Genomic DNA, 14,744 nt, shown 5'->3' on the forward strand with positions numbered 1-14,744 from the left:
GGGGGGCAGGGCGGGGCTGCGGGGCGACGTGGTGGTCGAGGGTGTGCGGCGGCCGGCGGGGGCAGTGGGTGTCGGGGGCGGCGGGGGTTGCGGGCAGCGGCCGGCAGGTTCGCGGTCGGGCTAGATCGAGGGAGAGCGAGAACAGAGAGAGGAGGTGGGGGTGGGCCGTTAACTACTACTCTCTTTGTCGTCTGCTGGCGGACGGCAAAGAGGGGGGTTGGACCGCTATAGTGCACTGGCATCTATTGGACCCCACCAGCACCTCTTTGTCATCCGCTGGCAGATGGCAAAGAATCTTTGCCGTCCGCTAGCAGATGACAAAGAACTGGCTGATGGCAAATAGATTCTTCGCCGTCCTCCAGTTCTTTGCCGTCCACACTTTGGTAGCTGATGGCAAATACCTTCTTTGTTGTCAGCTTGCAGATAACAAAATCCCTGATTCCAGTAGTGATATAACGGGAGAAACGTTGGATCAACGTGAATACTTTAGGGATTATCGCTTGACTCAAAAAGGGAAATTATTATGGGATCAAATTCACATGTTGGATTGGTATGCTCGGGAACTATGCTTGAGATATGATTATACTTGTTGGTCTAGGTTGAAGGCTCCACACCTTCCCTTTTCATGTAAATTTAATGGTAATCCAACCTTGGCTTCTTATGCTAATGGTATTTATGATTACTATGATTTGGAATGAATAGAAGAATTCATTGCTTTTAAGGGTGCTTATGAAATTGAATCTTTGTTTTAAAAGTATGAAGCTTTTGATGATGATGATGTTTCTAGACCTGAAAATTTTGCTATACTTAAATATTGCTATGAGAATTATGAATATAATGCTGACATTAATGCATTTATTGAGAATGTCTCCGCTGTCCAAGAAGAGAATAATATTTTGCAGGAATCTATGGAAGAAGAAATTGAGGATACCACGAGCTCATTAGATGAAAACCATGATGAGGAGAGCGAAGAACAAAAGGAGGAAGAGCAGATTGATCACCCGTGCCCACCTTCTAATGAGAGTAACTCTTCAACTCATACATTGTTTAATTTCCCTTCGTGCTTACCGAAGGATGATTGCTATGATCCCTTTGATTCATTCAAAATATCCCTTTTTGAGGAACTTAATGCTTGCTATGCTTGTGGCCATGATGCCAATATAAATTATGCTTATGGAGATGAACTTGCTATAGTTCCTTATGTTAAGAATGAAATTGTTTCTATTGCACCCACACATTATAGTTCTATTACCTTCTTGAATTCTCCCAACTACACTATATCAGAGAAGTTTGCGCTTATTAAGGACTATATTGATGGGTTGCGTTCTACTATTGCACATGATGATTTTTATAAATATAATATGCATGTGCTTGCTGCTCCTACTTGCAATTATTATGAGACAGGAACTACATCTCCGCCTCTTTATGTTTCCAATACGATAAAATTGCAAGAAACTGTTTATACTATGCATTGGCCTTTACTTTGTGTGCATGAATTGTTCTTTTATGACATGCCGATGTATAGGGAGAGAGTTAGACTTCATCATTACATGATATATGTTACTTTGTGCTCACTACTAAATTACAAACCGTTGCTAATTAAAATTGGCTTTGATATACCTTGGGAACCGGGTGGATCCATTACTTGAGCACTATATGCCTAGCTTAATGGCTTTAAGGAGAGCATTGCTAAGGAGACAACTCAGAAGTTTTAGAGAGTCATTTATTTCTGTTGAGTGCTTTTATAAAGTTCAAAAAAATAAAATAAAGAGGGGAACCTAAAACTTTTTCAAAAAGAAAAGTGGAAGTGAGCGAGACGAGCAATGTTAAAGTGGGAGCATGCCTTGAACTTTGTTCATGCCCATGGAGACTTTGTGAATCTTAATTATAGAAAGTTTTCAACAAAAATAATTATCCTCTTGTATAATTCCATTGTATTATAAAAATAATGTGCCAAGATTTGCCTTTAGGATGATTAGATGCCAGCCCACCGTCGACCGCCGGGATCATCACCCGCTCTGCCACCGCCGCCCGAATGAGGGAGGCGGAGGTGGAGGCCCGCACGTGCGGCAGCGACCTTGCGTGCTACATCAAGTTCCTGCGGGAGGAGGAGGAGCGCCTCGTCGAGCACGCAAAGAGCCTTGCCGCCGCAGTGGCCGCGGCACACGCCGACGCAGAGGCGAGGAATCAGGAGATCTACGAGCAGTCCTAACGCTTCGAGAGGGGTCGTTTGGAGCGGCACAGGGCGTTCGAGGTGAGCGTCGCTGAAGGTGCAGCAGCGGCAGGCACCGTATTGCAGTTGTCCAACTCATTGGTAGGCTCCTCCTCCTCTTCCTCTTACTGAGCGTGCTCGGTAGAGGAGAGGCTGCCGGAAGTAGTACAAATGCCCTCCATAGTATTTAGGGGCTATCTTGTTCAGTTCATCTGACTATAGATGTGGTGGAACTGTACAACGTACTTAAAATTAGCTAGTATATATGGTTGAATTAGCTACTTCAGTACGTGGTTGGCAACAATTGGGGAAAAGTTTGGTCGGTTCAGCTGTCGAGTTGAACTGTTTGTATAAATTAAGCACGACTGCTTAATCTATGAATGAAATCTATGCTTAATTATTGTCAGGACCCCGACTCAATGCCACATCGATCTAGCATGTAACACCTCATATCACTTTGCGGCCTCACGCACGGTATTCCCACGGGTGTCGCCTTACCTTTGCCCGGGACCGTTTGCGCCTTTTGGCACACGTATATGACAGTGTCGCTAGCATCCATATGATAAGGAGCCCGGGCTGACATGGCTAGTCGTAAACCCAAAGCGGCACAGACTTACAGGGACAGGCATCCATGACCCAGCATCGAACGTGTCGGTCATCAGCGAGTGAAACCAGGCTGTAGCACTGGGCTAGCAGGACTCCGGTGAACCGGGCTGTAGCGGGCTAACAGGACTCCGGTATTCATCGCGTGACATTTCCCCGAAGGGACAGACACAGGAACGAAGAAGGACACATGCCGGCCAGCCTAAGTGTTCCGGAGCAGTAGCAAGCTACCATGGCTCGGTGGAAACACTAGGAGACATTTCCCCGTAAGAGAGGCTACTAAAGATAAACAACTAGATGGTCAGATCCCACACATACCAAGCATTTCAATAACATACACACAATATGCTCGATATGTGCAAATACAACATGGCATCACAACATGACTCTATGACTCAAGTAATCTATTCAATAGGCTCCGAGGAGCGAGATATTACAAACATGGGTCTCATGACCCAACACTCAGAGCATACAAGTCAAAGCACAAGCGGAAGCTATCATGTCTGAGTACAGACAACTATAAATGAAAAAGGCTGAGAAGCCTGACTATCTATCAGATCCTGCCGAGGGCACAAGACCGTAGCTGAGGTATCAAGCTAAACGTCGAAGACCACACGGAATTACTAGTGAGACTGAAGTCTCTCTGCAAAAACATAAAATAGGCAAACGTGAGTACAAATGTACCCAGCAAGACTTACATCAGAACTAACTACATATGCATCATTATCAACAAAGGGGATGGTGGGGCTTAACTGCAGCAAGCCAGCTTTGACTCGGTGGCTATCCTAAACTACGACTGCAAGCGACTCTTTTGAGGTGGCGCACACGAGTCCACATATTCACCATATCAATACACCACTATGGAACCGCTCCCGTCTCCCTACGAGAACGCCATCCATAGCACTCACGCTTATCTTGCGTATTTTAGAGTATCCACTTTCACTTGTCTATGAACTGATATAAGCAACCCAGAAGTCCTTTTCCGTGGACACGGCTATTCGAATAGATTAGGTTAACCCTGCAGGGGTGTACTTCTTCACACACGCTCTCACCACTTACCGCCGTTTACACGACATGTACTCGGCAACCTTCAAGCGGAAGCCCAACGTGGGTGTCGGCCACGGCCTGCCTAAACACTCAAGTCTCTAGTCCAGGTTTATCGCCTATTCGGGTTCCATCCATGAGGAGATCCGTCCGGAGTTTCGCTCACAGCCCCAAACGATGTGTACAGGGTTCCGTGACACCAAACGGGTGCCCGGTTTACCCGGCCACGTGCCTACCGCATCACAGCCCACCCCTACGGTCAGCGCTGTCCACGGCCTCCAGCATACTACAAACACCAGAAACTACTTGCAACTCCTGGACAGAGGACAAGGGTGATTAAGAAGCCGAGAGGATCCATTGGTTTCAAGCCCAATGCGTGGTAGTAGCTGAATCATGGATCACAAACATAGAACTCAGTTCCTGAGGACGGCTGCAATGAGACAACCCACCATGTACTCCTACATGGCCTCTCACCGCTACCTTTACCAAATCGTGTTCACACACTTAGCTCACACACAGTAGGACATGTTCACACACCTCTGATTCATCCCCGATGAATCAGACCTGACTCAATTCTAAGCAGTAGCAGGCATGACAAACAAGCATGAATGAGTAGGCACATCAGGGCTCAAACAACTCCTACTCATGCTAGTGGGTTTCATCTAATTACTGTGGAATGACAGGTCATGCAGAGGATAAAGGGGTTCAGCTACCGCAGCAAGTAACAGTTGAATCGTTGTTGTCCTAATGCAGTAAAAGAGAGCAGGAGCGAGAGAGTAGGATTGTGTCGGAATGAACAAGGGGGTTTTGCTTGCCTGGCACTTCTGAAGATAACATTGAGTCTTCATCAGTGTCAACGATCACATCATCGGTATCACGTCTATCGAGAGGGGACAAATACCGGCAACACAGAAGGGAACACAATCAATGCAATGCACAATATGATGCATGATCATGACATGGCAATATGAATGTGTTTTGAGCTAATGCAACTAGCAACAGATTAAATGAAGTTGGTTTGAATACAAGATTCAAATTCAAACTCCATATGTGATTATTTAAATGTCATTCACTTCATTTGCTCTAAACAGTAGTGATAAGTTGTTCTAACATGCATGAAAATGTTACAGATGGATTCCTTGAATTTTTCTGATAATTTTTCATATATAAATTATTTAATTTGGAGTTACGGTTAATTTTCTATGAATTTTGGAAGTTTTTAGGCATTTTCTGAAATTTATAAATCATTTAGGATTTATTTAAATTCCAGAACAAATACTGCGTCAGCATGACGTAATAGTGACGTCAGCAGGGTTAACCGAGCGCCCCAGGTCAAACCTGACGTGTGGGGTCCACACGTCAGTGTCTCAGTCAACTAACCAGGTTAGTTAGCCCTAACTAACTTAGTTAGCCGGGCGGGGCCCGCATGTCAGTGGCCTACCTAATTAACTAAGTTAGTTAACACTAACTAACTTAGCACTAACTAAGCAGGCGCCTGGGCCCACACGTCAGGGGGTCAAACCCCGGGTCAAACCCGCCGGAGTTGACCCGCGGCTTGTCGCCGGCGACGCCAGCAACGGCGGAGGGCGTCGGAAACGCTCCTTCGGCGACCAAATCGGCGACTGAAGGGCTCTACGCGTAGCGGGGAGTCGCCCGCATCCATCTGTGCAACCGGCAGGGGCTGGGGTGGCTCGAGCTCACCGGAACGGGGCCCGCGGCGGCGACCGGAGTTCGGGCCAGCACGGGCACGGGGCTACGCTTGGCGAGCGAGCGAGCTGAGAGGCTGGGCGGGCTCCTGGAAGATCCACGAGCTCGAGGTCGTGCTCGGACGCGAGTTCGGTGACCTGCAACGACGGCGGCGACATCGCCGGCGGAGCCGAGCTCGCGGCTCCGGTGGAATCGAGGCTACAGGGCGCAATCGAAGGGGAAAAGAGGGAGGGGAGGCGTGGGAGCTCACAGCGGTGCCGTAGGGGTGGTTAGCCGGCTCGGGGACGCGACGATGGTGGTGAATTGACGATGAAGATCCTCGACGGCCGGCGATGGAAACGGCGATGCCGGCGACGTTGTGGCGCGTCCGTAGTTCCATGGCTTGGTGGGGAGGTCGAAGATGTCGTGACGGAGCTCTCAAGCACGCTGGATGGGCGAGGGAGGGTTGGTGGCCATGGTTACGGCGACGAAGACGGCGAGCTCCGCTCGGTGGTGTGCGCGGGAGGGAAGCAGAGGAGGGAACGGGGTCCAGGGGAAGAGAGGGAGGGCTGGACGGCTCCGGGCGGCTGCGTGGCGTCTCCACGCATGGATAGGCTCGAAGGGGGAGGCCTCCAGCGCGAAGCAGGAGGTAGCCGGCGTCGACGCGCGCCACGCCTCGCCTCTGCTCGTCCTCCTGGCAGAGGAGGAAGAGGACAAAGGAGGAGGAGGTGGGCTGGGCCAGCTGGGGGAACTGGGCCGGCTCTGGTGGCTGCGCGGGTAAGGCCAGGTAAGTGGCCCAGGTGGCCTCTCTCCCCTTATTTTTGTTCTGTTTTATTTTTTTCTATTTCTGCAATTTGTTTTTGATTTGTTTTAAATATCAAATCATTTAATAAAATCCTGGAAATAAATATGGGTGCTTTCTGAATTATTCCAGTGACCCTTATCAATTTCCAACATTTATTTGAGCATTTAAAATATTTATAGTATTTAAATGCCCAAAGTCAAATACAATATGATTTAATTCAAAAATCCAAAAATGACCTAAGGATATATTCATCATTTTTGGCAGAGGTTTCCACCTTAACCAGAAATCATGAACTTTTCTTAGGGGCCTTTTGGGTTTATTGAAAAGATTTTAACTTACCCTAGTTGAGTTGATTTAATGCTAGGGTTTGAACATCCCCATTTCAATTTTAGGCAAAATTTAAACATGATGCAACACATGACTAGCTAGCTCAGAGCACTACCAGAAGCTAGGGATGTGACAACTCACCCCCACTAAACAAGAATCTCGTCTCGAGATTCAAGCGTAGGGTAAGGTGAAAGGTAAGCGCAACTAGTATAATCTTCACGATCCAGGGTGCACTTCAGTTGAACGTTGATTTGAACACTATCTTTGTCTTGTCGTCTTGCTCTGAGCACTCCTGTCAACATGACATGGAGGGAAGAAGGAGACTCTAGAAGGGTCGATCTTCTTGAAGATCGAGCAACTCACGGAATGAGACATAACAATATCTCTCGAGCTGAGAGACGAAGCACAGATCTGAAGAAATGGAGTAAGACAGACGACGAGGGTTCGCTAGGTGGACCACAATGCCACACCTAAGAAGGTGGTAAACGATTGTCCACGTAGCGAGGAGTCGAGTTGCCATGATACCACGACGAAACATCCTGAAGGAGGGTGATTCGTAGATTATCTCCTTAAGTGGCAAAAAGAATTACTTTTGATTCAGAGATCACTGAAATTCTTTAAACCAGCCTAAGGCAATCACAAGGGATCATTTGGAGGGGGTCGGTAGAATGGCATACTCGGACTTGGATGATGTGGATTACCTTGTTGAAGACAACGCAATGGATGAATTTGCTTATCACCGGAAATGGAAGAGACCCATGGTAGAATGGCACATTGGCGGTGCAAGCTGGGAACAAAATGCAACTGCTGGGAATGATTCTGGTAACTGGGGAAGAACCCAACAATAGAGAGTGAATTCATTGTTTGAAAAGATCATAGCATTGCCGAGGAAACTGAGAGCAATCCCAGTTAGCGTCGATGATAACACCTAGCACTTGAGCGTGCTCTCAAGAACTAGAGCATTTCCACATTCATCAAGGTTTTACCAATATCCGTGTCAAGGATCCTGGCAACACAACTTGCTACCACGATGAATGATGATGGATGATGCAGATGCATAGGAAGATAACATCAACTCAGATTTCACCCTAGCGAGGCCAAGGAAACAAAATCTGGATGATCGACCGAGAGACATTTAGCACTCCGCTTCTAATGTTCTCCTTGACGTGCTAGTGTAACCCATTCATAGATATGGTTTGATAACTAGAACATCAAGTAAAGGTCGGACTTCGGGAGCAATAGAATCCATAAGGAACAGTTACGGAGGTAAATCCTACGAAATCCTTATGGGGAGGTGGCCAACTTCCTCAATCAAGATACTACAATATTAGGTCTCCCGGCGGGGTGTGTTGGCCACGACATCCACTTTACCGGTTATCGTGAGACCAATATTATATTTCTTGGGAAGTGTTCCAAACCATCATATCTGCCTGAGATTCAGATCTGGTTGGTGTCAGGATATTCCAGACTCATCGAGTCTAGAAAGAAAAATGAAAGTTTGCAACACAAATCGACGAGATGACGTTGCGGGATTCTCGGGAGATGAACTACGATAGCAAACTCCAAAACATGAGTTGGTTCTGCTACACACATGTGAACACGTTGTCCCAGACAAGCATGGCCACGTAGCAGTCTTATAATTAAACACTACCGAGTTCAGGTGGAGAACCATCATCGAGGATATCGAAGTCTTTACGCAAGTCCATGGATTAGATCCCAAGCATAGACTTCTTTTCCTTGAACAAGTCAATCAGTGGCTTAGTGTGCTAGGGACACATATAGAATGAAGGTTGCAAGTCTCCAGGCCACAGAATACTTCGCACGTATGCATGACTGACTTGGGATGATTCCAGAGGAAGCAAAACTAACTTTCTCAAATCCACGGCGGCAACTTTCACCAAATGCACGTGTATAAGAGGAAGTCACTCCTTTCATCAAACAATTACTTCATGAGCTAGCATGAAGAAAATGCCTTCAAAAGTTTCCAACGCTAGCTTAATGTTCAACAAAATCATGGAGGAGATAAGGATGTTGTCAATGGGCTCAACAACAACTCTTCCGGGTTTCCCTTTAAAAGGAATTCCATAGTTAAGTGAACAAGTGATAGCATTGGTCAGGCCAAAGATGTAATGGTGTATGCTCGAGGGATCAACCACAAATAAGACAACATTACGAGCATCATTGGTACTGATTTGATTTGACGATAGCCCACACTCAAATCAAAGGATTGATAAGACAATAGGTCCAGCAACTGATCACAGGGACCAATCGATGAAGATATCATCTTTCTTCAACACACACTACACAAGAATATCCCTTTGGAACGAACTAAGTCAGGCAAGCTTTTATCTTCCAACTCTCCAAGTCGTTGTCTAACTTAACCAACTAGCTCAGGGATATCCAACACAGATTCTTGGAGAAGGATGGTTCACAAAAAACCAACTTGATCACGAGCTCAACATAGCGGTCAGGTGACAACCTGGTAATACTTCTGAGAAGATATTCAGAGAATCACGAGCCACCGGTATGTTACTAAGCTCGAGAACAATCTTGCTTTTGAGGGCAAGACGATATGATCAAATGAGTGAGGACTTGACAAGATCCTAACTCATCAATCGAAGGGTGCACCGAAATAAGGACTAGGTAGCACGATCAATCTTAGAATGATGATTCAATAACCAACACACTAAGAATAAAATTATTGTCCTTTAACTACCCAGCAACGAGGTTGCTAGGCGTATTGATTTCACACATCACAATTCATTTGTCGGTATTCCGGTTGCATCAACACGAAGACCGAGGAATGACTAATGACGGCAAGAAGTATCACTGTACCAGGAGTTCATAGGATGGGGTGCAATTCCTATAACAATCCCGATTTAAAGATGGTAATACTCCAAGGTAGAACAGAACGAAAGCTGGATTAGCATTTGATCTGCGGAATACAACTACTTTGACCCAATCCTAGATATGGAAGAGGTACTGGAGTTTGTTTCTCCTAGTCATTCCGGAATAGAATGGCTTGACAGACCACAAGAGTCATAGGCATCGATGAACGAACGCACGCATACTCTTGACTATCAATTGATAGACGAGGGTCAGAATGCAACTAAAGAGAACAACTCAAAGGAACATATAACTTTCTGAGTTGTGGATGCATAGATTAGTATGTCGAACCAAGTTCAACATATTTCTTCCGGATAACCCATGCAGAAAGGTAGAACTGGCAGAGTCACGATTTATGAATGGAGAACTCCTCAAGAGTACTCTAATTGTGATTTTTTTTTTGATCCAATAAACATCTGCCATAAGTAGTTCATGGTATTTGGAAGAAGAAGATACCACGGACTTCAAGGACTATCGCAAAGGTTACTAATATCCTAAAGGCACTAGCAATTACTATCAACATGAAGTAGGTAGAGTGAATCTCGGGTTCAGAACCCAGGAGTAGAATACCTACTACTGAGTAGCATCACGGGATGCTTCCGAGAATAAAGGCCAGAATCTTCACACTAGGACACAAATCATGGCTAGACCACTAGATGATCCCCTAAGCACTTAGGGTCATAATAATAATTCCAACATATATGTCGAGGCAATAATTACCTCAACACACCGATTAGTGTGGTAAATCTGGCCCATGGGAACATCGGAAACAGAAGGAAGGGATTTGCAAATGCTTCAGACTATTCAGAAACGTGGGGTGACTCGGACAGCATAACGGCTGTAAATGCTCAGAAAAGATTTGAGACATTCACAAAAATGGTGGCATAACCACTCAAAGGCACAATATCAAGGTTTCGAGATCAACAATTTAACATACGGAAGTAATAGGAACTGAAACGAGGCTTAAGTCCAACAATTCTATAGGTCTACGGATTGGTAACACGTGATCCTAATAGAAAGAAGAGATAGCCTAGTTCTTAATCCCCGCAGGAAAGATAAGATGACTCAGATCATAAGGGCATGAGGTATAAGGAGTAAAAAGAGCCTTACGTTCCATCCCACAATCAATTCCCTTATATAACTAAAGAATTTCTAGACTCAACTTCGACCAGTTTGGCTTGGTAATCCTACAGGCAGTCAAGCTCTGATACCAACACTGTCAGGACCCCGACTCAATGCCACATCGATCTAGCATGTAACACCTCATATCACTTTGCGGCCTCACGCACGGTATTCCCACGGGTGTCGCCTTACCTTTGCCCGGGACCGTTTGCGCCTTTTGGCACACGTATATGACAGTGTCGCTAGCATCCATATGATAAGGAGCCCGGGCTGACATGGCTAGTCATAAACCCAAAGCGGCACAGACTTACAGGGACATGCATCCATGACCCAGCATCGAACGTGTCGGTCATCAGCGAGTGAAACCAGGCTGTAGCACTGGGCTAGCAGGACTCCGGTGAACCGGGCTGTAGCGGGCTAACAGGACTCCGGTATTCATCGCGTGACATTTCCCCGAAGGGACAGACACAGGAACGAAGAAGGACACATGCCGGCCAACCTAAGTGTTCCGGAGCAGTAGCAAGCTACCATGGCTCGGTGGAAACACTAGGAGACATTTCCCCGTAAGAGAGGCTACTAAAGATAAACAACTAGATGGTCAGATCCCACACATACCAAGCATTTCAATAACATACACACAATATGCTCGATATGTGCAAATACAACATGGCATCACAACATGACTCTATGACTCAAGTAATCTATTCAATAGGCTCCGAGGAGCGAGATATTACAAACATGGGTCTCATGACCCAACATTCAGAGCATACAAATCAAGCACAAGCGGAAGCTATCATGTCTGAGTACAGACATCTATAAATGAAAAAGGCTGAGAAGCCTGACTATCTACCAAATCCTGCCAAGGCACAAGATCGTAGCTGAGGTAACAAGCTAAACGTCGAAGACCACGCGGAAATACTAGTGAGACTGAAGTCTCTCTGCAAAACATAAAATAGGCAAACGTGAGTACAAATGTACCCAGCAAGACTTACATCAGATCTATCTACATATGCATCATTATCAACAAAGGGGTGGTGGGGTTTAACTGCAGCAAGCCAGCTCTGACTCGGTGGCTATCCTAAACTACGACTGCAATGTAACTCTTTGAGGTGGCGCACACGAGTCCACATATTCACCAACCAATACCCCACTATGGATCCGCTCCCGTCTCCCTACGAGAACGCCATCCATAGCACTCACGCTTATCTTGCGTATTTTAGAGTATCCACTTTCACTTGTCTATGAACTGATATAAGCAACCCAGAAGTCCTTTTCCGCGGACACGGCTATTCGAATAGATCATATTAACCCTGCAGGGGTGTACTTCTTCACACACGCTCTCACCACTTACCGCCGTTTACACGACATGTACTCGGCAACCTTCAAGCGGAAGCCCAACGTGGGTGTCGGCCACGGCCTACCTAAACACCTAAGTCTCTAGTCCAGGTTTATCGCCTATTCGGGTTCCATCCATGAGGAGATCCGGCCGGAGTTTCGCTCACAGCCCCAAACGATGTGTACAGGGTTCCGTGACACCAAACGGGCGCCCGGTATACCCGGCCACGTGCCTACCGCATCACAGCCCACCCCTACGGTCAGCGCTGCGCACGGCCTCCAGCATACTACAAACACCAGAAACTACTTGCAACTCCTGGACAGAGGACAAGGGTGATTAAGAAGCCGAGAGGGTCCATTGGTTTCAGGCCCAATGCGTGGTAGTAGCTGAATCATGGATCACAAACACAGAACTCAGTTCCTGAGGACGGCTGCAATGAGACAACCCACCATGTACTCCTACATGGCCTCTCACCGCTACCTTTACCAAATCGTGTTCACACGCTTAGCTCACACACCGTAGGACATGTTCACACACCTCTGATTCATCCCCGATGAATCAGACCTGACTCAACTCTAAGCAGTAGCAGGCATGACAAACAAGCATGAATGAGTAGGCACATCAGGGCTCAAACAACTCCTACTCATGCTAGTGGGTTTCATCTAATTACTGTGGAATGACAGGTCATGCAGAGGATAAAGGGGTTCAGCTACCGCAGCAAGTAACAGTTGAATCGTTGTTGTCCTAATGCAGTAAAAGAGAGCAGGAGCGAGAGAGTAGGATTGTGTCGGAATGAACAAGGGGGTTTTGCTTGCCTGGCACTTCTGAAGATAACATTGAGTCTTCATCAGTGTCAACGATCACATCATCGGTATCACGTCTATCGAGAGGGGACAAATACCGGCAACACAGAAGGGAACACAATCAATGCAATGCACAATATGATGCATGATCATGACATGGCAATATGAATGTGTTTTGAGCTAATGCAACTAGCAACAGATTAAATGAAGTTGCTTTGAATACAAGATTCAAATTCAAACTCCATATGTGATTATTTAAATGTCATTCACTTCATTTGCTCTAAACAGTAGTGATAAGTTGTTCTAACATCCATGAAAATGGTACATATGGATTCCTTGAATTTTTCTGATAATTTTTCATATATAAATTATTTAATTTGGAGTTACGGTTAATTTTCTATGAATTTTGGAAGTTTTTAGGCATTTTCTGAAATTTATAAATCATTTAGGATTTATTTAAATTCCAGAACAAATACTGCGTCAGCATGACGTAATAGTGACGTCAGCAGGGTCAACCGAGCGCCCCAGGTCAAACCTGACGTGTGGGGTCCACACGTCAGTGTCTCAGTCAACTAACCAGGTTAGTTAGCCCTAACTAACTTAGTTAGCCGGGCGGGGCCCGCATGTCAGTGGCCTACCTAATTAACTAAGTTAGTTGACACTAACTAACTTAGCACTAACTAAGCAGGCGCCTGGGCCCACACGTCAGGGGGTCAAACCCCGGGTCAAACCCGCCGGAGTTGACCCGCGGCTTGTCGCCGGCGACGCCAGCAACGGCGGAGGGCGTCGGAAACGCTCCTTCGGCGACCAAATCGGCGACTGAGGGGCTCTACGCGTAGAGGGGAGTCGCCCGCATCCATCTGTGCAACCGGCAGGGGCTGGGGTGGCTCGAGCTCACCGGAACGGGGCCCGCGGCGGCGACCGGAGTTCGGGCCAGCACGGGCACGGGGCTACGCTTGGCGAGCGAGCGAGCTGAGAGGCTGGGCGGGCTCCTGGAAGATCCACGAGCTCGAGGTCGTGCTCGGACGCGAGTTCGGTGACCTGCAACGACGGCGGCGACATCGCCGGCGGAGCCGAGCTCGCGGCTCCGGTGGAATCGAGGCTACAGGGCGCAATCGAAGGGGAAAAGAGGGAGGGGAGGCGTGGGAGCTCACAGCGGTGCCGTAGGGGTGGTTAGCCGGCTCGGGGACGCGACGATGGTGGTGAATTGACGATGAAGATCCTCGGCGGCCGGTGATGGAAACGGAGATGCCGGCGACATTGTGGCGCGTCCGTAGTTCCATGGCTTGGTGGGGAGGTCGAAGATGTCGTGACGGAGCTCTCAAGCACGCTGGATGGGCGAGGGAGGGCTGGTGGCCATGGTTACGGCGACGAAGACGGCGAGCTCCGCTCGGTGGTGTGCGCGGGAGGGAAGCAGAGGAGGGAACGGGGTCCAGGGGAAGAGAGGGAGGGCTAGACGGCTCCGGGCGGCTGCGTGGCGTCTCCACGCATGGATAGGCTCGAAGGGGGAGGCCTCCAGCGCGAAGCAGGAGGTGGCCGGCGTCGACGCGCGCCACGCCTCGCCTCTGCTCGTCCTCCTGGCAGAGGAGGAAGAGGACAAAGGAGGAGGAGGTGGGCTGGGCCGGCTGGGGGAACTGGGCCGGCTCTGGTGGCTGCGCGGGTAAGGCCAGGTAAGTGGCCCAGGTGGCCTCTCTCCCCTTATTTTTGTTCTGTTTTATTTTTTTCTATTTCTGCAATTTGTTTTTGATTTGTTTTAAATATCAAATCATTTAATAAAATCCTGGAAATAAATATGGGTGCTTTCTGAATTATTCCAGTGACCCTTATCAATTTCCAACATTTATTTGAGCATTTAAAATATGTATAGTATTTAAATGCCCAAAGTCAAATACAATATGATTTAATTCAAAAATCCAAAAA

This window comes from Triticum aestivum, chromosome 6B, assembly GCF_018294505.1.
Source record: "Triticum aestivum cultivar Chinese Spring chromosome 6B, IWGSC CS RefSeq v2.1, whole genome shotgun sequence".
Classification (NCBI taxonomy): Eukaryota; Viridiplantae; Streptophyta; class Magnoliopsida; order Poales; family Poaceae; genus Triticum; species Triticum aestivum.